Consider the following 26,653-nt stretch of genomic DNA (forward strand, 5'->3'; position numbering starts at 1 on the left):
GAAAGAAGAGAGATGAAAAACAAAAACGGCATGAGGGACGAGAGAGGAAAGAAAAGAAAGAAAAGGAAGGACAAAACTGGAGAAATAGGAAAACCAGATTCTAGCTAAAGGGAAAGATTGGGTTAACAAACATAGGCCTTGCACCTTTCCTGGAAGGTTAACAAACTGGGCAGGGAAACTGAGAGTGAGTTGTAGTAGAGGGTGAGTAAAAGGCCCGAGGAAGAACAAAAGCTTCTGCCAGCTGCTATAAAATCTTTGCCCGCTGGAAATTAAAATTGCCTGACATGATATATATGGCCAATGTCTATCCACACCCATGTCCATATTACAGCAGCTTGGCAAAGGAAGATTATCAAAGGTGTTGCTGTAATGAGTGTAATTATAATTAAGCAAGAACATACCACAGGGTATAATCAAGCACACCTTTTACTTGCCCTGTTTGGAAGAGGCGAATAAGAAAGAGAGTCATGAATGCCCAGGGAAGGAGGGGTTATTTACGAGAGAGTGGTTAGGAGGAATCACCCTAGGCTGGTAGTTGGTTGTCCTTGAAATGCTAATGTGACTTGGAGGTGCTTGATTTTCCAAGGTGTAGGCCCCAATCTAGCTGTGATCCCTATTACCAGGACTTTGTTTCTTAAAAGATTGAAAGAGGGGTTGTATCCTGGTGTAATATTTACCTGGCTGTCTTCCACCCCTTTATTAAAAATTATATTACCATTGGTGCTGCGAGAGTTTTACTGAATACTGCAGTCAGTCAGTGACCAGTTTAAATTCAAGAGTTGTCGCTCAGCTGATTTCAGTCAGTGACTAGAATGCCACTTAACTGATGTCATTGACTGAAGTTGCAATTTTGACATTTTTAACAATGAACATAGTAATTTTTAGTAATGAACTTAACCAACTAATGGAAGTCTGACTAATGGCTTGGTTAGTTTCAGTGATAGGATTCCCTATGCCACAGGGCTAATTGCTGGGTCGCTCCTGGGGAGAACTGGTCTTTGGAGAAAACCATTTCAATTTCTCCTGGGAGGACTCAACTGGGGAGGCCATGGAGATTTTTTTTAAATGTAATTTGTTTAGCATTTACTATGTGTCAAGCACTGTTCGAAGCCCTGGGCAGTGTGGCTTAGTGGAAAGAGCACAGGCTTGGGAGTCAGAGGATGTGGGTTCTAATCCCGGCTCTGCCACTTTTCTGCTGTGTGACCTTAGGCAAGCCACTTAACTTCTCTGTGCCTCAGTTGCCTCATCTGTAAAATGGGGATTAGTACTATCAGCTCCATGTGGACAAGCTGATTACCTTGTACCTACCCCAGCACTTAGAAGAGTTACCCTATTTATTTTGTTAATGAAATGTACATCGCCTTGATTCTATTTAGTTGCCATTGTTTTTACGAGATGTTCTTCCCCCGACTTTGTTTATTGCCATTGTTCTTGTCTGCCTGTCTCCCCCTTTTAGACTGTAAGCCCGTCAAACGGCAGGGACTGTCTCTATCTGTTGCCGACTTGTTCATTCCAAGCGCTTAGTACAGTGCTCTGCACATAGTAAGCGCTCAATAAATACTATTGAATGAATGAATGAAAGAGTGCTTAGCATGTAGTAAGTGCTTAACAAATACCATAATAATAATTATTATTATTATGTTGGGCATCCAGGAGCATAACACTGAGTCCCCTAAGAGCTTCCAATACTCCCAGTAACCAATCAGTAAATCAGTCAATCAGTCAATCAGTGGTATTTATTGAGCACCTACTGAGAACTCAAATAAGAACTTGGAAAAGAACAGTAGAAGCAAAGAACTTGCAATCTAATGGACTGTCCCTTGCTAGCCAGCAACAATCAATCAATCAATGAAATTTGAACACTTACTGTGTGCAGAACACTGTTCTAGACACTTGGGAGAGTAAAACACAATAGAGTTGGTAGTCACATTCCCTGCCCACAAGGAGATAGAGGAGGTTGGGCTCCAGGGCCTTTCCTAGGAATCAAAACAACCCTGGACTCCGCACTCCTCTAGAGCTGGCCCTGCCAGACTTGGGCCAGGAGGGTGTGGTGAGTCAATGAAGCAATGATATTTACTCAGTGCTTACTGTGTGCAGAGCACTGTACTAAGCGCTTGGGAGAGTACAATGCAATAGAAATGGTAGACACAATCCCTGCCCTCCAGGGGCTTTCAATCTAGTGGGATGGTCACGTACTAGAGTTAGGTCTGGTATGGAGAGCAGTTGCAGGAAGCCGTAGACTGCCTTAATAATGTTGGTATTTGTTAAGCGCTTACTATGTGCAGAGCACTGTTCTAAGCGCTGGGGTAGATACAGGGTCATCAGGTTGTCCCATGTGAGGCTTACAGTTAATCCCCATTTTACAGATGAGGTAACTGAGGCACAGAGAAGTTAAGTGACTTGCCCACAGTCACACAGCTGACAAGAGGCAGAGCCGGGGGTCGAACTCATGACCTCTGACTCCGAAGCCCAGGCTATTTCCACTGAGCCACGCTGCTTCCCCAATGCCTTGACTGCCTTGTATCCTTATGAGCATCTGTGTCTGGTTAATTAGCTTCTTGGGAGGTTCCGTGGGACCAAATAGGATCTAGCTGGGGAGGGGGAAACGCTAATTTCAGTGAAGGTTGGTCACCACGAACTAAGAGTCTCAACTCTCTGGTGTTCAAAGCATAACTCCAGAGAGAAGAGGATGGGGATCCTCTTCAATAATAGAGAGGGACGAAGGCAAACTCCTTCCTCAAAAAATCATCTTAGCTAACAGATATATGAGGCTCTGTTTCTGGTAGCCAGGAACTAATTGAAGTAGGGGGAAAAGGCCATCAGATGGTCCCGGAGGGTCGAGGGACAACTGCTTCAGGCCCTGGACTTTAGACCCACCTCTCCAAAACATGAGCTGCTTGGTCTGAGAGGATGTGACTAGTGCGGGACCAAAGTGGTTTTTGGGATCAGCTCAACTGGAGATTGTGAAAAGGTGGTTTAAGGAGAACTACTGACCTATATCACTGCTAAGTATTTACCTTCCTTAAATTCACCCTTCCCCCACCATCCCAATCAGATCAAGCCTGAAAGCAACTGCTTTGTACCGACCGACTTGCTCTGGGCCTCTTCCTGTCTAGGGATGGCCACGGATTCAGGTCATGGGGGAAAGTGTTTTTTCTTCTGCACTAGCAGTTAGCTTTCCCCTGTGAAAAGAGACTTCTGTTAAACAGGCAGGCTGCTAGTACACCATGTGCCCGTGGCTGACAAGGTGGAAATGCTGGATCATACACATACTGTCTGCGTACAAACTAGAACACTTTTCCAGAACACACTCTTACAAATCCACTGGGCAGAAGCTCTAACTTGGGATCCTTGCCCACTTCCAAGAGGCAGAATGGTTTGCTGAATAGAACACTAGTCAAAGGTCAGGAAATATGAGTCATGGTTATATCATTTTTTTTTTTTGAACGTGTCTACAAACTCTGTAAATTGTACCCTCCCAGGCACATCCTTCGGTGCTCTGCACAGAGTAATCACTCAGTAAGTATGACCGACTCCACAGTCTCCAGTTCCTCCATTTGTAAAATGGGGGATTGATGGTGCTTAAAATTGGACAGAGTCTCAGAATTGGTACATTTTTTGGGGTGTGCCTGGGATGACAGAGCTGGATCGTGGGTCCTCAGTTGATCGGGGAGCAAGAGGCGTTTGAGGTGTTTCGGCACCCTGGGTGGAAGGAAGAGACCTAGGAGGCAATTGAACCAAGGGGACAAGAAGTGGGAGTCGGAAAGGGAAAAGATATGTCCCTAGCCAAATAGTGCCTAGGCTAATTGGTTAATTTGCGTCTATGATAGAGGTGGCCTGCATGGAGGGAAGTTTGATTGGTTCTCTTTTGAAACTACTTAAGTTCTGACTTCTAGCAAAGAATGTATGTTAAGCTCCTTAAGGAACTTGAATGACGGATGTAAGAGAGTTAGACAAAAAGAGATTCACAGCCTTTCAGTGTCATTCACCAAGAAATTCTGTGAGCCATTTTATAGTTTATTCATTTACTAGGGGCTTCTGGATGCTCAATCCACTGCCCAGATCACTCTCCCAGCAGCCTCTCTGCTCTCATTTCCTGTGCCTATGCTGCAGCAGCTCCTGGGGAGCAGTGTCAGAGGGAGGTCAGACAGGCCCATCAGAAATGGGGAGGGGGTGGAGAAAGGGGCAGGAGGAAGCAGGCGATGAGAGAAAGAACTTCCATTTCCTCTCCATAGAGTTTCGTCGAAGAACTGGGGCACGTGCATAGGGTAAAAGAAAGGGAGAAGGCAAATCGGTGTGGTAAACTGTGGGAGGAGTGAAAATCTGAAGCTTAGTAAAACAAAGAGTCTTTAGAACACTCCTTGCCCTCCTTAAAACTTTAAAGAGACACTGAATTCAGGAGCATTTTCAATCCAGCAGTGAGTGACAGGATGAAAGTCAGATGTTCACCAGGCTATAAAGAGGATGTCCTGAAGAAAGCACAGTATCTTCTATGCCCAGGCAGCATACACTTGTTTACTTACGCTGTGGGATTACAAGAACAGTGGGTTCAGAAGCATTTGCTAAATATCTTTTTGAACAATTAACTCTTTAGAATATCAGCTCCTCAAAGGAAGGGGGTGGAGTTGAAAGTTCTGTATAGACTCTAACCCAAGGTGGCAACTCACTAGGCGTTTTGTTCTCATCCAAGCTGCCAATCTTTGGCAGCTTTGGAGGTTGGAAGGTCAGCTGTTTTGAAAAGGGTGGGAAGGATTCTGTAGTTCTGCTCCACAAACCAACAAGCTTCAGGCAAGATCCCCTAAGGGTCCCATTTTAGACTCCAGTGTGGGGCAGGCAGGACCCCTTGATGATGGCAGTGACTGCTGCTGCCAATGCTGAAGTTTTCTAGGTTCTGTCTGCTGAAGAAAGGAAGAGTCAAGAAAATCTCATCACAGACATCGAGGAGCAGTTTTGGGCACGGCCAACTGGATGCGATTGCTTGCCCGGGGTTGTTGCCCATCACGTCTGCCATCCTCCACCTGCCACTTGCCACCTGGCTTCAATGGTTGTGCAGGATGGCAGGTGGCCATAGTAGAAGAGGAGGCACAAATCCCCCTCCACCCTTAATCTTGCCCTCTTCCCATCCTGCAGTTTTCTCTTTCCTTCTCTTTTCTCTTCTTTTCCTTTCCCCTTCTCCCTGTTCCCCCTTCTCAGTCGCCTTTCTTTCCCTTGCCACTCACCCCCACTCTCTCTTTCCTCTTCCAACTTCAGTTCCTTTGGGTCCCACTCTGCCTCCCCCTGTCCAGATACCCAAGTTGATCAGAGTCCTGGTCACTTGGAGGGGAAAGTGATTTCTCTCCCCATCCTATTCCATAATCCCTGGTTCAAGCACTTTTACACTTTTTCTCGCTCTCAAAAGAGAATCACTCCCGCAGTGGCAAGTGCCTAGGCTGCTGCGTCTCTGACACCAGGTGCACCCTTCCCCTCCTGCCTCTCTCTCTGTGGTTGCTTAGAGGGGGTGACAGTGACAGCAGAAACAGCAGCAGCAGGCCTGTCACCATGAGTGTCTCCACCGCCCCCTCCCAGCCAGACTTACAAATAAAACAGAGTCAAGGCCACGGCTATCATTGTGGGTGGGTGCCAGGGTCTACTCAACGTAGTTTGGAGCCTTCTCCAACCCAGAGAGGGAAGCAGCCACCACCACAAGTGTATTACAGAGAACATGACACGTTTTGCAACTTTAGCCCTGGGGAGATCTTGGCAGCAAAAAGCAGGACAGGAGCAAAGAGCACTGACTGAGCCAGACAGAGTTCAAGGTAGATCCGTGCACCGGCCAGGTCGTAGGGGCTGACTTTAGTCCGGCCTGGGTCTGTTACCAAAAATGTCTGGGTCCAGTCTGCTTGAACCCCATATTTTTGCAAGTTTACCTGGCCAGGTCAACCAGCAGGAGGGCATGTGGCCCTTTTAATGGGTTGTTTGGAAGCTTTGGTGGCTCAGAAGTGTGCCCACGCATACGTGCATGTACCCATAGACACACAGACACCTCCCCCACCATCCCCCATCCCCCTCCATTCTCCTGGAGCAAGGCCTCAACAGGAGACTCAAATACAGATTTTCATTTACTTTTCTGTTTGGCTTTTTTGTTTAGCTCGGGGGAGATAAAGCCAAAACAGAGGATAACATTTAAATATTGATTTAACCCTCAGTGGGCAGGCAGCAGGAGGTGGAGGAGACAGAACCTGCCCATACCCTAAGAGTTTTGACTTTGCCCCAGTCTCATCTAGCCCTACAGCCTTGGTTGAGCCTGTCTTGGGCTCTAGTCCCTGATCGGCATCATGGGGGTGGGGGAAAGCAGGGTTTGGGGAAGCCTATTGTCAGGCTTGCTTAGGGGATGCTTGAAAGGGCCTACTGGCCTCACCCTGCCTGAGCCTTCACTCTTTTGCAGAAAGCAGGTCACCCCCCTTCTTCCTAACGTCATTCATCTCCCACTACAACCCAGCACAGGCACTTCAATCCTCTAATGCCAACCTACTCACTGTACCTAGAGATCTCATCTTTCTCACTGCCTGGAACTCCCTCCCACTTCATATCCAACAGAACACCACTCTTCTCATTTTCAAATCTCTACTAAAATCATGTCTTCTCCAGGAAGCCTTCCCTGACTTGCCTTTCATTTCCCCACTCTATTTGCCCTCCCTCCTGTGTCACCTGTACGCTTGGGTCTGTACTCTTTAAATACGTTGATACTCACTCCACCCCAGTCACACAGCATTTGTGAACATATCCTCACATTTTGCTGCATCCCCTATCTGTAATTTATTTTAATGACTGCCTTCCCCATTAGATTGTAAATTCTTTGAAGGAAGGGACTGTATCTACCAACTCTATGGCACTGCGCTCTCCCAAGGCCTGAGTACAGTGCTCTGCAAATAGTAAGTGCTTAGTAGGTACCATTGATGAATTCCTCCTTCATCAATTGTATCTATTGAGCACATACTGTGTGCCAAGCACTGGACTAAGTGTTTGGGAGAGTAAAATATAACAAGAAACAGATATGTTCTGTGTCCATGAGAGCTCACAGTCTAGAGGGGGAGACAGACACCAAAATAAACAAATAAATTACAGATATGTACATAAAAGCGGTGGGGCTGGGTGGGGGAATGAATAAAGGGAGCAAGTCAGGGCGACGCACAAGGGGGTGGGAGAAGAGGAAAAGAGAGTTTAGTCAGGGAAGGCCTCTTGGAGGAGATGGCCTTCAATAAGACTTTGAACTGGGGAAGAGGAATTGTCTGTCAGATTTGAGGAGGGTGTAACAATACCTCTAATTAAAATAAAAGGAGGATGGTGTGTTTTCTGAGGTGGCATTTCAGCGGGTCTTGAGATGAAGTTTAAATGATAGCATGTTTATAAGCAACCCCTTCGTACGAGGGCAAGATGAAGAAAGATCTTGAAGATCTCTAGCTTAAGAGGAGTTGATCTCAAAGGCAGGGTGGAGGGCCTTCTTGAAATCCGCCTATAATGAATTAGCCCGAAGTAAAAGTAGGTGTTTATCTCAAATCATTGCCTCAAATAGTTCGCTACCTGTTGGAAGAAGGGTCTGATCGATGCAAACTGAAGCAGCCGTGCGTGAGCTGTTACACAGCGGTTAGTATTGATCAGAGCTAAAGTCTGCCGATAGGAATGTGGGGCGAACTGACAGGCAGAGAAGAGGGAAGGAGGAAACAGTCTTCGCTGGTGGCAGCCGTACAGAGGAAAGCCGATAAAAAGTCAATTCCACTTAACTGAATGGCTGCTAACTAAATATTTTTGGGGCCAGAGCCTTCCCAGATAGCAGCTGGAGCGTCTCTGTTCCGGAACTGAGACATCAAGCAGGGGCCGTGCATCGACAGGTGAGATAACAAAGACACTCGTGATGACTGGCGGAGGGGGAAACCCAGGCGGCCCTGTGGGTTAGGCTGAGCGTTCTGCCAGGGTGAGCGTTCTGGTTCTGCCAGGCTGAGCGTTTTTCCAGGCTGAGCGTTCTGCCAGGCTGAGCACTTTGCCAGGCTGGACCAAGCACACCAGTGACCGAGGATGGCACTGACAGGATGGAAAAGGACGGTGGCCGTGACAGAAGGGGGAAATCCAGTAGACTGGGGATGTTGCATCCCTTTCCTGGACAGCGAGCCCCCTTACGTGAGAACCTTCAGAACCGACCGCCCTGTGGAAAGCATCACAAGAGTCTGCCCCACCACAAATGGATTCTGATGGAGGTCTGGAAATAGTCACTTGTCTACTGACCCAAGGGGACTAACCATGTAGTTGAAGCAAATGAAAAAGACATGATTTCATTTTTATCTTCAATCTATCAATCACTAGCATTTATTGAATGTTTACTCTGCAGACCACTGAACTAAGCTCTTGGGAGAGAACAAACAGAGTTAGTAGACACAATCCCTACCCTCGAGGAGCTAACAATCCAGCCAGGGAGACAGGCACTAGAAGCTCTATGTCAGGTAAGAGATACAACAGATTATAAAGATATCTTTAAAAGGGCTTTGGGGAGAGGGGGTGGAGATGAGGGATGAGTCAGGGAAGGTTCCTTGGAAAAGACGTTATTTAAGTAGGGCTTTGAAGATGGGGAGGGTAGTGATCTGTAGGATGTGGAGGGGGAGGGAGGTCCAGGCAGGAGGGAGAGGTTGAGCAAGAGGTCAGTGGGGAGACTAGATTGAATCACAATGGGTAGATTAGTTGTATCTTCAAATGCAACTATTTGGAGAGACTGAAGTTATTGAAACCCTTTAAAACCTTTATTTGCAAGGCTGGGCAAGGGGATTTGAATCAGTTTCATGTGCCTGGTTGAGAAAAAGAAACACTTTATCACACAGAATATGGTAAGCATATTGAGTTGGTATCTCCAGAAACAGTGTAGGTAGGAAAAATATCAGTAGGTTCCAGAGATGCTTGAGTAGATTGCATTTGAGTAGCTTGTAATGTTATTAGAGGTTAAGGTAGGGATGTAAATGAGAACAATTAAGGATGTTGGATGGCATAACACTCCTTGAAAATGGATGTTGATCTCCTAGACCTCTGGACAAATGGGTGTCTAGAAGATCAATAGAAACTTTTTTTTTTAAATTGTATTTGTTAAATGCTTGCTGTGTCAAACACTATTCTAAGCATCAGGGTAGATACAAATTGATCAGGTCAGACACAGCCCCTGTCCCACATGGGGCTCACATTCTAAGTAGGAGAGAGAAAAGGTATTGAATCCCCATTTTACAGTTGAAGAAACTGAGGCGCAGAGAAGTTAAGTTACTTGCCCAAGGTCACACAGCAGGCAAGTGGCAGAGCGGGGATTAGAACCCAAGTCCTCTGACTCCTAGGTCTGTGGTCTTTCTACTAAGCCACACTGCTTCCCACATGCCCCTCCCCACCCCGTGCATCCAGTTGTTTTTAATAGACAGAATACTAGTTTGAACAGACCAATTGGTCTAACCCAGGAATGGCAATTCTTGTGTTCTTTTGTGGCCATGGTTCCAATTTTTCCAATCAAGGCTCTTAGGGAAAATGATGCTGGGGCATTCAAGACTGCTATGTTATTTCAGCTATGATTGCTAGAACCACCGATGCAGGGGCCTCTGTTTTTGCTCCTGTAGATGCTTCCAGGGGCCACTGCATCAGATTGGGCTAAATTTAGTCTCTTGTCTGCTGCTTCCAGTATCCAGGAATTTAGTTGAAAGAGAGGGCCTACAGATCATTCTAGACAAAACTTCACTTTTCAGCCCTGAGATTCAGATCAGATGCCCAAACTCCCTAGGAGTCTTCTGCTTTACTTTGGTTCCATAAAGCTGACATAAGCAAGCTATTCCTCTGCACTAGGAAATAAACTTGATTTTTTTTTTCAAACATAAAGTGTGTTGAGATCAACAGAGAGAGCAGTGATTCTAGGAAACCCCACCCTATCTGAAATATAGATGAATTTCAGGGAACCACATTTTCAGCTGAAAGTGGAAAGTCTATTGTATGGCTGAGAAAGTTCCTATGTTCCAGTGCAGAGGTGTCAGCAGGGTATGATGGACATGATCAGAATCATAATGGCATTTACAACAGTTAGGGCCGTATACTGTTTTTCACCTTAACTCCCTAGTTTCATATACAGGTATTTAGAACCTCTGGAAAATTTCCATTTCTGCACTGAAATGATCTATTCTTGGTTGCAAAAGTTACCTTTTTGCTTTTCAAAGGTTGAGCAAAATTTAGTTTTCAACTTTTCCCTGGCTAAGAAAACACGAAAAAGTTGATGTTTCCTGACTTAATCATGCATTGTTTTGTTCAAACAAGAAGACAATTCAATTTCTTTTGAATTTGACATGCAAGTTGCCCTGCACTTGGAACACCCACTCCATTAAGCCATTAAATTGTTGATTTGAAACTACACAAATTAATGTCAGCACAGTGCAATTCAAACCCCGCCTAAGAGAAAGGGTGACTATTTCCTAGGGCATGGGCTTGGTGAACAGATAGTCCTGCATGCACTAGGATGTCGAGAAGGGCATATCGAGTTAAGTGCACAAACCAGATTGAAAGCTGTTTGAGGCCACACATTGGCATCTACTAATTCCACTTTATTCTCCCAAGCTCCTAATACAGTGCTCTGCACAAGGTAGGCATTCAATAAATACTACTGATTGATGGATTGATTGAGTGGTCTTTGGTGCAGTGCATGGATGGGACTTAAAAATATATGTTCTATTCCCCTGCCTCCCCTTAAAATAACATAAACATTAAATAGCCAGCGTACTGGGTTTACCCTGATGTGTCTCGGAATAGATCGTAACTCACGGCTTAAGGCTGCTCCTTAACCTCAATCAATCAATAATATTTATTGAGCGCTTACAGTGTCCAGAGTACTACTGTACTAAGCGCTTGGAAGATACAGTTCAGCAACAAATAGAGACAATCCCTGTCCACAACAGGCTCATAGTCAGAAGGAGGGAGACAGACATCAAAACAAGTGAACAGGCATCAATAGCATCAGTATAAATAAATAGAATTATAGATATGTGCACATCATTAATGAAATACATAAAATTATAAATATACACACAAGTGCTGTGGGGTGGGGAGGAGGGTAGAGCAGAGGGAGGAAGTGGGGGTGATGGGGAGGGAAGGGGGAGCAGAGGAAAGGGGGACCATAGTCCAGGAAGGCCTCCTGGAGGAGGTGAGCTTTTAGTAGGGCTTTGCGGGGGGAAGTATGGTAGTTAGGCGGATTTGAGGAGGGAGAGCATTCCGGGCCAGAGGTAGGATGTACTGTAAGGTTGGTAGATACGGTTCCTGCTCTTGAGGAGTTTGCAGTCTAGTGGGGGAGACATATTAAAATAAAATACAGGTAGGAGAGGTGTTTTCCCTATTCTCAGAAATTGAGAGATTGGTAAAGGGCATTCCTTTCAGGCAGTAGGGAAATGTTATCAGGGCAGAGGGCACCGAATATCTTAAGAAAAGGCAGAAGGCCCAGTCCGACCAGGCACACTTCCGTATTCCATAGGGCGATGAGCCTGATGTATGGAACCTGGTAGATACATTTCTCGCTAACTGTGGTACTTGATAAGTGCTTGCTGTGTTCTAAGCACTGTATTAAGTGCTGGAGGTAGATTTACGATAATACCTGAATAATTCTAGCTGCAGTTGAAGAATTTAGAACTGATCAGAATTATAATACTGAAATTAAAAATTGAGAAAATGTTCATTGCGCAAGGGTAAGGCTCTCATGGAAGTAGTGACCTTTATTAATAAATATATGTCTAATTTTCATCTGAGGACTAGATTTAGTCCTGCCTGAAGGCAGGGGAATTGACTTAATGACTGTATAAACTTCCTTCCAGATTCTCTGCTTTTAACCAACCACATTTTGCTTCACGTTTTTATGTGCTAATTTGCCACTTGAATATAATGCATTCTTAGAGGTTGCACACTTAATTATCACGGTTTGGTTTTGATTATCATCATCATCATTTTTGAAGGAGAGGAGATTAAAAAATGGAGGCAACTACAACTACATTACAGGCCCTGTGAAGAATTGCTCAATTTGAGAATGTGAAGCTGCAAACTTCTGCAGCACAGTGGAGAGAAATGGAAGTAAAACATGTTTAGAGCATGTAAAAGACAATGTTTAAATCACTTAGAGTTTCACTGAGCTCCAGAGGAGGAATATTTTTCTTCTGGTTTACAGCAAAACTTTTCTTCCGGGAGAATCAGCTATCGTCACATTTTAAATTTTGAGGGTAAGCTACTTCAACTTAAGCTTTTTAACTACATTAGACAAAGTCTACAGGCAAAATAAAACTAAAGTAAATCTATAAAATAGGAACAAGCAAACAAGGTCCAGCCCAAGGCTTGGAAGATTGCTACTCAGTTCTCGGTTGCTACTGAGAGGCAGAATGGGTAGTGGATAGAACACCGGCTTGAGAGTCAGGAGGTCATGGATTCTAATCCCAGCTCTCTCATGTCTCTGCTGCGTGACCTTGGACAAGTCACTTCACTTCTCTGGTCCTCAGTTACCTCAATGGTAAAATGGGGATTGAGACTGTGAGCCCCACGTGGGACAGGGACTCTGTCCAACCTGATTTGCTTGTACCCACCCCAGCATTTAGTACAATGCCCAGCACATTGTAAGTGCTTAATAAAGACCATAATTACTAGAGAAGCAGCTTGGCTTAGTGGAAAAAGCCCAAGCTTGGGAGTCAGAGGTCATGGGTTCGAATCCCGATCTGTCCCTTGTCAGCTGTGTGACTGTGGGCAAGTCACTTCACTTCTCTGTGCCTCAGTTCCCTCATCTGTAAAATGGGGATGAAGACTGTGAGCCTCACGTGGGACAACCTCATTCCCCTGTATCTACCCCAGCGCTTAGAACAGTGCTCTGCACGTAGTACAAATACCAACATTATTAATTATTATTACTGTTCAGACTCTGGTAAATAGGATTTCTGGAAGAATGCTCACATAGGGGTGAGAATAGAGATTGTGGGAAGCGGGAACAGTGTGTCACGAAGGGTACAGAATTAGATAGGGGGAGTTAGGAGGAGTACATGTTTTTCCCCACCAGTATATCAGAAAATGAAATATTTCAGTGGGAATATTTACTAGCTTATTACCTATTGGAAATGTTGTAATATATCCAAGCAATCAATCAGTGGTATTTATTGAGCATTTACCTTGTGAAGACCACTGTATTAAGCATTTGGAAAAGTACTAATATAACAAGGTTGTCCACGAGGACAGGAGGAGACAGACATTAAAATAGATTAAATAGAACATAAATAGTAGAGGATAAGACTACTTACATAAACACTGTGGGACTGGGGTGAGATGAGTATCAAAGTGCTTAAGATGGTACATAATGGACACAGAGGGGAAGGCAAATAGAGGAAATAAAGGGCTTAGTCTGGGAAGGCTTATTGGAGGAGATGTGATTTTAGGAGGGATTTTTAGGTGGAGAGAATTGTGGACTGTCAGATATCCAGTTTATAATTACATGTACTTGGACTATGCAAAGGTTTTGGAGAACCTAGCGGATGAAAGGGTTCCACATAGGTCACTGGCCATGGATTCTTATATAACTGCAATGATAGTTGGTTAGAGGGGATGCCAAATTGTCAGCACTTTTTGGGGTGGTGGTGTGGTGGCAGGGGAGGTTTGAAACTCATTAAACTAGACTCTTGAACTGAATTTTCAATATATGGCTATCAAAAGGTTCCTGAGGATTAATGAATGATTTTCAAATTAAAAAAAAACTATACATCTCCACTATAAAAATCCATGCCATTTCACCCATCAACTACTTTCTCCAATGTACTTCCTCCCTTTCTTCCTCTCACCTGCCCATTCAAGCTCTCCAAATTATCCTGTCACCTCCTGATTCTTTCTTCCATAATGTTTCCTCTCCTTAGTCTTTCGCCTATTTATTTTCACTTGTGTCTCCTTTGCTCCCCATCCCCCATTCTTTTTTCCACTTTTGCTTACTCTTTTTGAGTTTATCTTATTCCTTCCCCAGAAATATCTTTTTTCAGACTGATTTTCCCCTTTCTTTTTTTTCTCCCTTCCCTTCCATGATCTTTCCTAACCCCCTGCTTCTTCCTTTCCCTTAAATTCTCCTATTCCCCTTGTGCCCCACTCTTCCCTTTCCTGCTTCCCCACTATCTTCTCTTCTCTCCAAGCCCCACTGTGGCCACTCATCTAGAAACTCTATTTACTAGGGTCTGAACGGTAACAACCTCCTAACCCTTGGATGGACGTAGAGGTTCATTAGTCACCAAATAAAACAATCACAGGCACAGACCCGGAGATCACTTTCTCTAGTCTCAGGTCTGTTAGTCTGTGGTATCTGTTAAGAGCTTACTTTATGTCAAACACTGTTTTAAGTGCTGGGGATGGCACAAGATAATCAGACCAGACAGAGTCCCACAGAACCCACGGCTCTAATTTTGTCCCTGTTTTTTTTTTTAATAGTATTGGTTAAGTGCTTACTATGTGGCAAATACTGTTCTAAGCTCTGGGATAGACACAAGTTAATTAGGTTGGACACAGACCCTATCCCGCATGGGGCTCACAGTCTAAGGAGGATGGTATTTGTTAAGCGCTTACTATGCTCCAAGCAGTGTTCTAAGTGCTGGGGTAATAATAATAATAATGTTGGTATTTGTTAAGCGCTTACTATGTGCCGAGCACTGCTCTAAGCGCTGGGGTAGACACAGGGGAATCAGATTGTCCCACGTGGGGCTCACAGTCTTAATTCCCATTTTACAGATGAGGCAACTGAGGCACCGAGAAGTTGGGGCTCGAACCCATGACCTCTGGGGTAGATACAAGGTAATCAGGTTGTCCCTCGTGGGGCTCACACTTTTAATCCCCATTTTGCATATGAGGTCATTGAGGCACAGAAAAGTTAGGTGACTTGCCCAAGGTCACACAGTGGACAAGTGGCGGAGCCAGGATTAGAACCCATGTCCTCTGACTCCCAAACCCGGGTTCTTTCCACTGGAGAACTGAGGCACAGAGAAGTCGAGTGACTTGCCGAAGGTCACACAGCAAACAACTGGCAGAGATGGGATTAGAACTCAGGTCCTCTGACTTCCAGTCTCGTACTCTTTCCACTAGGCCATGCTGCTTCCCTCCCTGCTTTCTCCCCTCCCCTTCTCAACCCTCACCCAAAGCAGAAGGTGCATCCTCTTTTCCCCTGGCAGTCACACTGGGCATGTTCGATAGGCAAGGGCAGTTTGTGATCTCAAGGTGGAAGTTACCATTCAAATTTAAAATCTGGTTTAGAAATCTGCCGGTTGACAGATCATAAAGTCAGTAGTGATCATCTTCCCATCTTCTTCGTTTCCTGTCATGCATTTCTTCTCCTCTCTTCCTGTGGTCCAGTCCTAGTAGTCAGCACTTAGTTCAGTCTTCTGCACCCAGAAGCGCTCAATAAATGATTGATTAATAGGAATAGTTGCCTTAGAAGCAGTTATAGCAGTTCAGTCTTTCCCTGAAGCCTTTACTTCCAAGAAAGAGCCCTGCCACCAGGGCTGCTGATCCTAGGGCTGTTGCCCCTTGGACAGGCTGAATGTTGATTGGCTTGGAAAATTCTTGAACTCTATATTCTATAACTAATGATAATAATTGTGATACTTGTTAAGTACTTACTATGAGCCATGTGCTGTACTAAGTGCTGGGGTAGGTTCAAAGCAGTTAGATCAGACCAAATCCCTCACCCTCGTGGGGCAGGGGAAGAAGAGGGACTCTTCCACTAGATTTTAAGCTCCTTGAGGGTAGGGGGTCTACCAATCCTTTTGAATTAAACTCTCTCAAGGGCTTAGAACAGTGCTCTGCACACAGTAAGCACTCAATAGATACCCTTGATTGATGAATAGATTTGATTCACTCCACTCACCAGCTTCCTGGAGTCAGAGAGATGTCCCGAATGACTCACTAGGGACCCAAGTTTGTCAGGCCTGGAACACAACCACTACTTTGAGAATACTTCAGTTCCAAGTGGGAAATTCCATTCCTGGCATCTGAAAAAGGTGTTGATACTCATTCTCATATCCCCCAAGGGAAGACAAAACTAGCCAATAAAAGAGCTAGCTCTTCTTCTTTTCCCTTTGCCAATGCTCTGAGCAAATCAGGTCAAGTCAGTCACTCGCGGTCTTCCTCTCTGAATCGCTGGGATTAGTTCTGCTCTATGGTCTGTTATGTTGCACGACCACATATCGTAACAAGACACAAAGCAATCAAAAGCAGCCCTGCCATTCCTCCTGGATCTGATATCCAAGATCTAGGTTGTATTTCAAGCCAACTTTTAGTGGGTTGGATCAATGCTTCGGTCACATAATGTAAAATGATTCTTCAAGAGTTTGATTAATAGTGTCACAATCTGAGCTCCAGTTCAGGTTCAAGCTTTTTCAAGTTTTATTATTTTATACAGTAATAAATTATGAGGGGAGAGAAGGTGAGCACTGGATTTTGTTGGGCCATCTTTTCCTCTCCACCCTGTCCACGTCTATCTTGGCTTGCTATGCCTGTGTGTCACTGCGGCCTGACTTGAACCAGACCTAGGACAAATTGCAACTGAGACAAATGGCGAGTGGGAACCCTCCCAACTGGCCAGGGGGTCAGGGTGGGTTATAGGGGCCGAGAGTTAGGTCAGACTTTCTACTTGACCTCTGAATTACTTGCTCTTCGAGGCAAAGCCAGACCACTCTAATAATGACATAGTACCCTGGGGATTGGATTTCTTGTGTTGTTCAATGCTTTAAAGAAGGCCTACACTCACTCTCTTGGGAAACCCATCAGTTTGCCATGGTTCAGCTACCACCTTTTTGTAGATGACTCCCAAATCAACAGCTCCAGACCACCCTTCTCACCTGCTCGACAATGCCAGATGTTTTCCTTCCTTTAGGACATCTCCACCAAGACGAATCACCAATTCCTTAAACTGAATATTACCAAATTAAACTTGCCAACCTAACCCTTGCACGTCATCAATGACAACACCGCCATTTTATCCCACAAGTCCCCAACCTCATCTTGGTGTCACCTCTGACTCTTCTTTCTCTTTGTCTTATTTATCAACCATATTCAATTTGTTCTCCATTAGTTAATCACAATTATTGAGTGCTTACTGTGTGCAGAGCACTGTACTAAGCAGTTGGGAGAATACAATTTAACAGAGATTTTTATGGTATTTGTTAAGTGCTTACTATGTATCAAACACTGATCTAAGCACTGGGGCAGGTACAAGTTAATTGTGTCGGATGCAGTCCCTGCCCCACGTGGGAATGACTCACAGTCTAAGCAGAAGGGAGAACAGGGGAGCTAAGGCACAGAGAAATTGAGGGATCTGCCGAAGGTCACACAGCAAGCAACTGGCAGAGCCAGGATTAAAACCCAGATCCTTCTGATTCTCAGGCCAGTGCTCTCTCCAGTAGGCCATGCTGCCTAGTGGAGACACATTCCCTTCCCTCAGAGAGCTTACAGTCTAGAGGGCAAGACAGACATTAATCTAAATAAATAAATTATGGATATGTACATAAATGCTGTAGGTCTGAGGGTGGGGTGAATAGAGGGATCAAATCCAAGTGCAAGGGTGATGCAGAAGGGAGTGGGAAAAGAGTAGGAGAAGTGGGAGAAGAAATCTGGTCTGCATCTATTTAGAGTAGATTTTTCAGTGTCTGTCCTAATCACATACTCACCTTGATGAATACTTTCCCTTTCATCCCATCAGCCACCTCAGCACTCATGTATTCATCTTTTGTAAGACTGATTTATTGAATTGATTCTATTGGCTAAGTCTATTCTCACACTCCTTGTAGTTGGCATATTCATTGATCTTTGCCTAGTTACCCCCAACCAAGTCAATACCAGACCAAAAACAAACTTTGCCTCTTCCAGTTCTAAGCTTACCCATTTCTATCACTCCCTTCCTCTCCAGATTAAGAACACAATTCCCAAGGAAACCCAAGTGAAAGGTAATACAAAGAGAAAATAGATCTTATTTAATTTATTTTAGGGCTGAGGCAGGAGGAGTTGCGGTATGTAGCTTGACTGGCCTTAAAAGAAAGCGAGAGAGAGAGAGATGGGGGTTGAGGGGGAGAGAGAGGGTAAGAGAGAAAAGACAAGTGGGGAGAGAAGAGGCAGGGGAAAGTAAAGGCAGAAAGAAGATGGAGGTAAGTAAAACATGTGAGATGATTCTCTAATGAAAATTACTCCAACAACTTTTGGGAGTCTTTGTAGCCTGTCTAGTTTATTGGGCAGGCAGAAAGAAAGAATCAAAGACCTTTTCAAAAGCATATTTTTTTATGCTCAAGCACCGTTTTCCAAATCATTCCACACCTTAAAATCTGGTGTGGAATTCCTGACTTTTAATTTCCTTGGTGCACACCTGCTTTCTCGCCAAATAGTCTCTGGAAGCCCCATTCTCTCGCCTCACTTTTCTATGTCTGAGGGCAGGAAACTTTCCTACTGGGTTATTAGCTCACTGCTGGCGACCCTCTCCAAAACCTACTAAGGCCCTTCCTTAACTTCACCAGAGGGAGTTACCATAAATTTTCACTCTCCTGGAGTTAGATTTTTCCAGTGAAGGGAATAGATAAGATTTCCCCTGATATGGCTGATCATTTCTCCTCAGTCCTCAGATTGTGTGACACCATTTATAGACAGGAGGGGCTAGGATGTTCCAACTTGTATGCTCCCACTGCCAACACATTTCCACCACCACGCAATAGGGCAGTTTACCAACAAGAACAGCTCCGAAGACATGCCCATCACATGACTAGCAGCATGGCCTAGTGGATAGACCACGGGCCTGAGAGTCAGAAGGATCTGGATTCTAATCCTGGCTCCCCACTTGTCTGCTGTATGACCTTGGGTAAACCACTTAACTTCTCTGTGCCTCCGTTACCTTATCTGTAAAAATGGGGATTAAGACTGTCCAACCTGATTAGCTTTTATTTACCCCAGCATTTAGTACAGTGCCTGGCCTATAGAAAGCTCTTAACAGTGGCATAGAGGATAAACCTCAGGCCTAGGAGTCAAAAGGTCATAGGCTCCAATCCTGGCTCTGCCCCCTGTTGTCTGCTGTGTGACCCTGGGCAAGTCACTTAACTTCTCGGTGCCTCAGTGACCTCATCTGTAAAATGGGGATTGAGACTGTGAGCCCCATGTGGGACAGGGACCCCAGTGCTTAGTACAGTGCTTGGCACATAGTAAGCACTTAACAAATACCACAGCTAATATTATTATTACTAATAACAAAAGCCATTAAATAAATACATAAATAAATGAATGAACACGGTTGTGAACAGTTTGAACACAGGGATTTTATTCTCATTCTCTATCCTGGAAACTCACTTTTAGAAAAGTGATAAAACTGTCTTGAGATTTCCTTTAAAAGTTTCTGCCTCTCAGAGACAGAAATTATGTTGTAAAATTCGGTGGTTTGGTTCTTGGCACTTTGAAATAGCAGGACTAATGAGATGAGAAGGAAACCAAAGTTGTCTTGCTGGAGTATGTTAGGTGGAGGGTAGGTTCGAGACTGTAGAAGCAGCACGGCCTAGTGGAAAGGCACTAGCCTGGGAGTCAGAACACTGAATCCTAATTATGGCTCTGCCACTTGCCTATGCTGTGACCCAGGGCAAGTCATTTAACTTCTCTGTGACTCAGTTCCTTATCTGTAGAATGAGGATCAAATGCTTGTTCTCCCTCCTACTTAGACTATGAGCCCTCTGTGGCTTACAGGGACTGTGTCCAAAATAATTTTCTTGAATTTGTCCCAGTACTTAGAACAGTCCTTGGAATGTATCAAGTGATTAGCAGATATGACAATGATTAATTTTAAGTCATGAATTTTTCAGTCCCAACCCAGTGATTATGCACCTTAGAGGCATCCACCCAAAATGTAAGACCACCTAAAATGTTCCTTACCATGTGTCCACTCAAACTGCTCACAAAATGTACCTTTCTGCACACAAATGCAAAATGTACAGAAACTGTATCGGAAACAGCATGGACTAATGGAAAGAGCATGGGGCTGGGAGTCAAAGGGCCTGGGTTATAATTCCACTTCTGCCACTAACCTGCTGTGTGCTCTGTGCCTCAGTTACCTCATCTATAAAATGGGGATGAGGATTATGGTCTAATGTGAGACAGGGACTGTGTCCAATCGGAATAACCCAGGGCTTTAGTACAGTGCCTGCTAAGTAGTAAGTTGCTTAAAAAATATAATAAAACCCCACAAAAACAGCATGACAAATCATAAACCCTTAAAAAAATGTTTGTATATAAAATGGACAACTACACTAGGGTGAAAAATGTGGTCCCATCTTTTTGGGCTGAGAATTTTGATGCCAAATTTCAGCTGACAGAAAATGATTTTCGCCTTCTAAGGCGATTTAGAGCAGATTAAAAAAAATTTCATTTTTAGTTTGTTGTTTGAGGCCTTTATGATGTTTTATTTGAGAGGCTCCTGGGACTTTTGAATAAACATACTGCCTTCTAAAACTGCAAGTTGCTTTTATTTATTTCAGTTAAGATGCCCAGTGACCTCTGGGCATTAAGCAGCAATAAATTACAATTAAAATAATAATCCTACTCATGAAATAATAATAAGTTTATAATGTGGAAAGATAATATTAGGTTATCCAGAAAACCTGTTTTGGGAGATGCCACAACTAGGATGACAATGCCTTTCTTCTGGAAGCCAAACATAAGCATTTCTTAAATAAAATCCTCTCTAAGAGCATCTCTGTTTTTTATTTCTTTAGCTATCTAATGCTGGATTGAGATTGGACTACTTAGGATTGAGTGTTAATTGTTTTTTTTTTCTCTTCTGCTTAATTCTTTGCTTTGGATTTGGGATGAGGTGGGGATGGTGACTGTAACAGATATTTTTGTTGATAATATTGCATTTTCACAGGCAGTAAAGGAAACAACAATGAAACCAACCGATATCATAGTTTGGAATTAAACAAAATTCATGTGTTATTGACCAAAAAACATTGACAATCTGTGAAGTTCAAAAAGATACTAGCAGTGGGAACAGCAGAAACCAACTGTGTTCTACAAAAGGATAAATTCTGAAAGTGTTTTCTAGTCCCTCTAAGACGCATACATTCCTCCATCTGTCAGCTAGCACATCCTCCTCTCCCAACTGTTCTTAAATTAAATGAATACATCTAATGGGAGATTTTCTCATGAAAGCTTATGAGAATTTGTCCAAAGCAAATTAAAACATTGCAATGTAATCATACAATTCAAATCACTAACTGTTTGCCTGGCTCCAGTGCTCACTTTTACCCGAAGGAGGAAATCAACCCTGAGCCCCAGATGGAGAAAATCATCCAGAGAGTAAACCTGCCCTTCTGCTCACTGGCCGAAGTTGAGCAGCTCCAACTTTAGGTTTCACTGTTCTGTACAGCCTGTTCTATACAGGAGTTAGGAGAGTAGAGAGACGTTAAAGAGAGGGAAGAAGTGTGGTTTCTTGTAGCTCCAATTCCTCTGATTTAATGACTACCATTTTGATCTGAGAATGGATCTTGGGAGGTCTCTGCGTGACCCTCCTGGATGTCGGCAGAGGCCTCAACTCATTTTAGAAACTGTTTTGACATCATAGCCCAGTTGGGGGCAGAGAGAGAATTACTCCAGAGCCAAGAATGGAGGGGAACCCCTCTTTGCAGGTGATTCGGTGGCTGTACCCACCTCCTCTCCTGGGACAGTCCCCAATCCTGACAGGTTGGACTATTCTGATGTAAAATAGGCACTTAGTAGCTAAGGGACTACCTACTACAATTCCAATTTTACAGACAAGGAGAATGAAGCACGGGGAGGTTAACCAACTCGACCAAAGTCAATCAACATGTCAGCAATCAATGGTATTTTTTGAGTGCTTACTGTGTGCAGAGCACTGTGCTAAACACCTAGGAGAGTACACTATAACAGAGCTGGTAGACATGATCCCTGCCCTTTAGGAGCTTACAGTCTAGAGGACAGAGGAGAGAATAGATCCCAGGTGACTTTACTCTAACTCCAGTGTTTAACTGGAGCCTTTCAATTTTATTCTTTCGTCACTACTTGCTACCTCTGATTTAACTAACATCTTTCTTCATAAGAGCTCAAAGCACTGCCCACCTATTATTTTGCTGTACCTTCAGCATGCTCTTGTGAGGTGAGGTAGAAAGGGTAAGGATTTATTAGGCTGCCGTCCCCACTTTATGGGGAAAATGAGGCACTAACTAGCCTGCAACATATCCTGAACCCCATTCAAGACTTTTGACTTTAGATCTAGCTGCAACTCCTTTAGGAAGAACAAGAAGATAGAGGAAAATAACTTTTTAAGTAGGTTTACCTTAAGGGAGTCAGTGAATAACCTCGGCACTAATAAAAAACTGCAAAGGGAATGGAGAGGCACAGTGCAATTATTTGAGTTGGAATGTGGCTAGGTCATAAGGTATTTGCTAAATCAAGGCATGGCATTTATTGAGCATTTACTGGGTGCAGAGCACTGTACCGATCACTTGGGAGAGTACAATTCAACAGAGTTGGTAGACATGTTCCCTGCCCACAAGGAGTTTACAATCTAGAAATGCTCTAGGTGCCAAGCACTATACTAAACATCGCAATAGATATGAGGTAATCAGGTTGGACACAGTCACAGTTTAGGTAGGAGGGAGAACAGGCAGTGAATCCCCATTTTACAAATGAGAAATCAGAGGAACAGAGAAGTTAAGTGACTTCCCAAGGTCACACGGTAGCCAAGTGGCAGAGATGGGATTAGTTCTCCCAGGCCCTGGTCTTTCCACTAAGCCGTGCTGGTGGTTGGTGACCTGGGGACCTTACTTTACCAGTAGTCATGAAGCAGGTTTCCCATCTCATCCAAGAGAAAGGTCCTCCACCAGCCCAACCGGTGCCAGAGACATTGGGTCCAGGAGAGATAGGGAAGAGTGCGGTCAAACACTGTTGTCCTTTCTTTAGGCAGCTGGGTTTGTCCTCTCCAAACTCTCCCTCAACTCTACCTGATTCACCCTGACAGGGTCTCAGTCCAGCTGCTATAACGACACAACGGATAACGCATCTTATTGCTCCATCTTCTGTATACGTCAACTATCTCGCCAGTTGTAGCTTCAATTCGGCCCTTCGTTCTGCCTTATGTGTTCCTGACCAATTTCTCCCTCCCCTCTTGGTCTCACTCTTTCCAGGCTGAGTGACAGAAATTCAATGCTGACCACTTCATTATCCAATGACCTTGTCCCTCTGGCCTTCTGCCCCTTTAGCTCTCCTGGGCAGCTTGCCCTACGTCACAAGTCCTTGTTAAAGGTCAGGACCTTCAAGCCATCAGTACTGGGCATGTTGTTTTAATATATCACCAGAGAAATCATGCCTGTCAGATCTCATTAAGCCCCTATTTATGGACTGTGCACCAATCTCTGCAATGGAGACGGGCTGCTACCTTTGAAATACAATCATCACCAGATCAACGGAGTACAGAGTGGGGATTACATCCTATCGATGAAGCCTCCATAATCTGCCTCCACCCTCACGGGCAGGAATGCGACCATCCTTGAATCAGAGAAATCCTCTTAAAACAGCCTTCCAAAAGAATGAGACCCTGAACTGGGTAGGCTTTCTTTATGAAACCTTTTAACCCACCTTGGTCCCTTTTCTGTGTGTTTTCTCTTCTTCCTGTGCTCAGTTCCCCCCTGATTTTTTGAATCTCTGTTTCTTTAGAGGGAAATCTTGAAAGCAATGGTTCTTTGCTCTCAGCCTGTCCAAGAACCAAGAGGATGATGGATCCAGTTGTACGAAACATACGAAACACCACTGACATACTATACTGGTTAGCAGTCACTGTCAGGGTTGTTGCCAGTCAGTGAATACAGTGAAACAAAGAGACCTTTTCTTCAAGGGATTATTGTTATATCATACTCTCCCAAGTGCTTAATACAGTGTTTTGTACACAGTCAGCATTCAATATATAAGATTGAATGAAAGAATGAAAGGGATTGCCACATTTTCCTGAGATGGCAAAAAGAGTTTAATCTCAGAATGGAATAATAGCAATAATAATAATGATGATCATAATAACGGTGTTATTTGTTAAGCACTTACCATGTGCCCTGAACTGTAGTAAGCACTGGGGTAGATGCAATATATGCAGATGATAATAATAATTATGGTATTTGTTAAGTGCCTACTATGTGCCACGGCCTTTTCTAAGTGCTGGGGTAGATACAAGGTAATCAAGTTGTCCCACGTGGGACTCACAGTCTTAATCCCCATTTTACAGATGAGGTGACTGAGGCACAGAGAAGTTAAGTGGCTTGCCCAAGGTCACACAGCAGACAAGTGGCTGAGTCTTGATTAGAACGCATGTTCTCTGATTCCCAAGCCCGTGCTCTTTCCACTAAGCCATGCTGTTTCTCGGATACAGTGACACAGACACATATCAGGCACAGTGCCTGTCCCACAGTATAAAGGAGAAGGAGAGCAAGTGCTTAATCCTCATTTTACAGATGAGGGAACTGAAGCACAGAGAAGTTAAGTGACTTGCCCCAAATCACACAGCTGGCCAGTGGCATAACTGGCACAGTGTTTGGCACATAGTAAGTGCTTAGCAAGTACCATCACTAGAAGCCAAATCTACCGACTCCCCGGCCTGTGCTCTTTCCATTAGGCCATGCTGCTTCTCACTGCTTCTCAATAATGTTTTAGTAACATTTTTAAGGGAATGACTTCAGTATCCTTTCTGCCCTCTGAAAAGCTGGAAACTCAGAACCGGACGACTTTAAGCCACCCCTAAGGCAAATGAGATGAGTAAGAGAAAAACCGAACCCCGGAAGAAGAGAAAACATATGTTTTGAATGGCAAGGTGGACTAAACATCAATGATAAGATGATTCTTAGAAGTGATGACTATTATAGCAATTCATTTGCTAACGGATGATTCAAAAAGCAAAGGGACTAATCCAGAAAAAAACCTTCCTTTCTGGAGAAAGGTATTTGAATAGTTAATAATAATGGTGGTATTTGTTAAGCACTTACTATGTGCAAAGCACTGTTCTAAGTGCTGGGGGGATACAAGAGGATGTTGTCCCACGTGGGGCTCACAGCTTTATGAGCCCGGGCTTTGGAGTCAGAGGTCATGGGTTCGAATCCTGGCTCTGCCACTTGTCAGCTGTGTGACTGTGGGAAAGTCACTTAACTTCTCTGGGCCTCAGTTACCTCATCTGTAAATTGGGGATTAAGACTGTGAGCACCACGTGGGACAACCTGATTCCCCTGTGTCTACCCCAGCGCTTAGAACAGTGCTCTGCATATAGTAAACACTTAACAAATACCATTATTATTATTATTATTAATCCCCATTTTACAGATGAGGGAACTGAGGCACAGAGAAGTGAAGTGACTTGCCTAAAGTCACACAGCTGGCAAGAGGCGGAGCTGGGATTAGAACCCATGACCTCTGACTCCCAAGCCTGGGCTCTTTCCACTGTTCTATCAGGCCTTTTTTTTCTGTCATGTTTATTTTGATAGGACAAATCTAGGTCCCAGATTGCACTAATTCTAAAACTCATGAGTGCGAGCATAAACCAGAGTCGCAGAATCACAGATCCAACTCACTTCCAGAATCTAATTAGTCAGAGGAATTCTGCCCTAAGCATGCAAACTTAAATGCCCTTGCTATGCTGCTTGTATCCCTTGGATGACTTTATTGTGCAATATTGAAGAGACTGAGAACACATGAGCTTTTTAAAAAACTTGTTTTTGGTTTACTTAACACCACTGTTAAAAAGTCCAGCCTTTCTAGCCAGGTAGAACCACACCATTCCTTCCATACAATTCCTTTGGAGACAAATGAGTAGACTCTACAACCTCTTTCTGGTACCCAGTTATGGCATTTACTGAGTATTTACTGTGTACATTGCACTGTACTAAATGCCTGGGAGAGTACAACAGAGTTGGTAGATTCTCTGCCCACAAGGAGCTTCCCATACAGATGGGGAGACAGACATTAAAATTAATTTTGGATATGCACATGAGTCTTAGGGGTTGAGGGTGAATATCAGGCATTTAAAGGTGGAGATCAAAGTGTACAGGTAATACAGAAGAGAGGGAGTAGGGGAAATGAGGGCTTAGTCAGGGAAGGCCTGTTGGAGGAGATGAGATTTTAATAAGGCTTTGAAGATGGGGCAGGTGGTCATCTGTACTATATGAAGGGGGAGGGAGATCTAGCCAGAGGTGTTGTAAGGGAGAAGCAGCATGACCTAGTCGACACAGAAAGACCTGGGTTCTAATCCCAGTTCCGCCACTGGTCTGCTGTGTGACCTTGGGCAAATCACTTCACATCTCTGTGTCTTAGTTACCTCAACTGTAATATCGGGATTTAGATTGTGAGTCCCATGTGGGACAGGGACTGTGTCCAACCCAATTTCCTTGTATCTACTCCAGCGCTTAGTATAGTGCTTGGTACATAGTAAGCACTTCACAAATACCACAATTATAATTATTATTGTTATTAAGGGATAGCCGACAAGAAAGATGTGATCGAGGTACAGGGATTAGGTTGAGATTAGAGGAGTAAAGTGTGCGGGATGGGTTATAGTAAGAAATCGGAAAGGTTAGGTAGGAAAGGGAGAGTTGATTGAATGCTTAAAGCC

At 44.1% G+C, this 26,653-nt stretch overlaps 2 long non-coding RNA genes across 2 annotated transcripts in view; one reads left to right on the forward strand and one right to left on the reverse strand.

The window, feature by feature from the left end:
- Window positions 1-26,653, reverse strand: part of LOC120638702 — a 303,340-nt gene that overhangs the window by 12,509 nt on the left and 264,178 nt on the right. The window lies entirely within an intron of this gene.
- Window positions 7,692-26,653, forward strand: part of LOC114815143 — a 55,308-nt gene continuing 36,346 nt past the window's right edge. The window contains exon 1 of the long non-coding RNA XR_003762918.2: window positions 7,692-7,868. This is a non-coding gene — a long non-coding RNA (uncharacterized LOC114815143). The remainder of the gene's footprint in view (window positions 7,869-26,653) is intronic.

This window comes from Ornithorhynchus anatinus, chromosome 11 (genome assembly GCF_004115215.2).
Source record: "Ornithorhynchus anatinus isolate Pmale09 chromosome 11, mOrnAna1.pri.v4, whole genome shotgun sequence".
In the NCBI taxonomy this organism is placed as follows: domain Eukaryota; kingdom Metazoa; phylum Chordata; class Mammalia; order Monotremata; family Ornithorhynchidae; genus Ornithorhynchus; species Ornithorhynchus anatinus.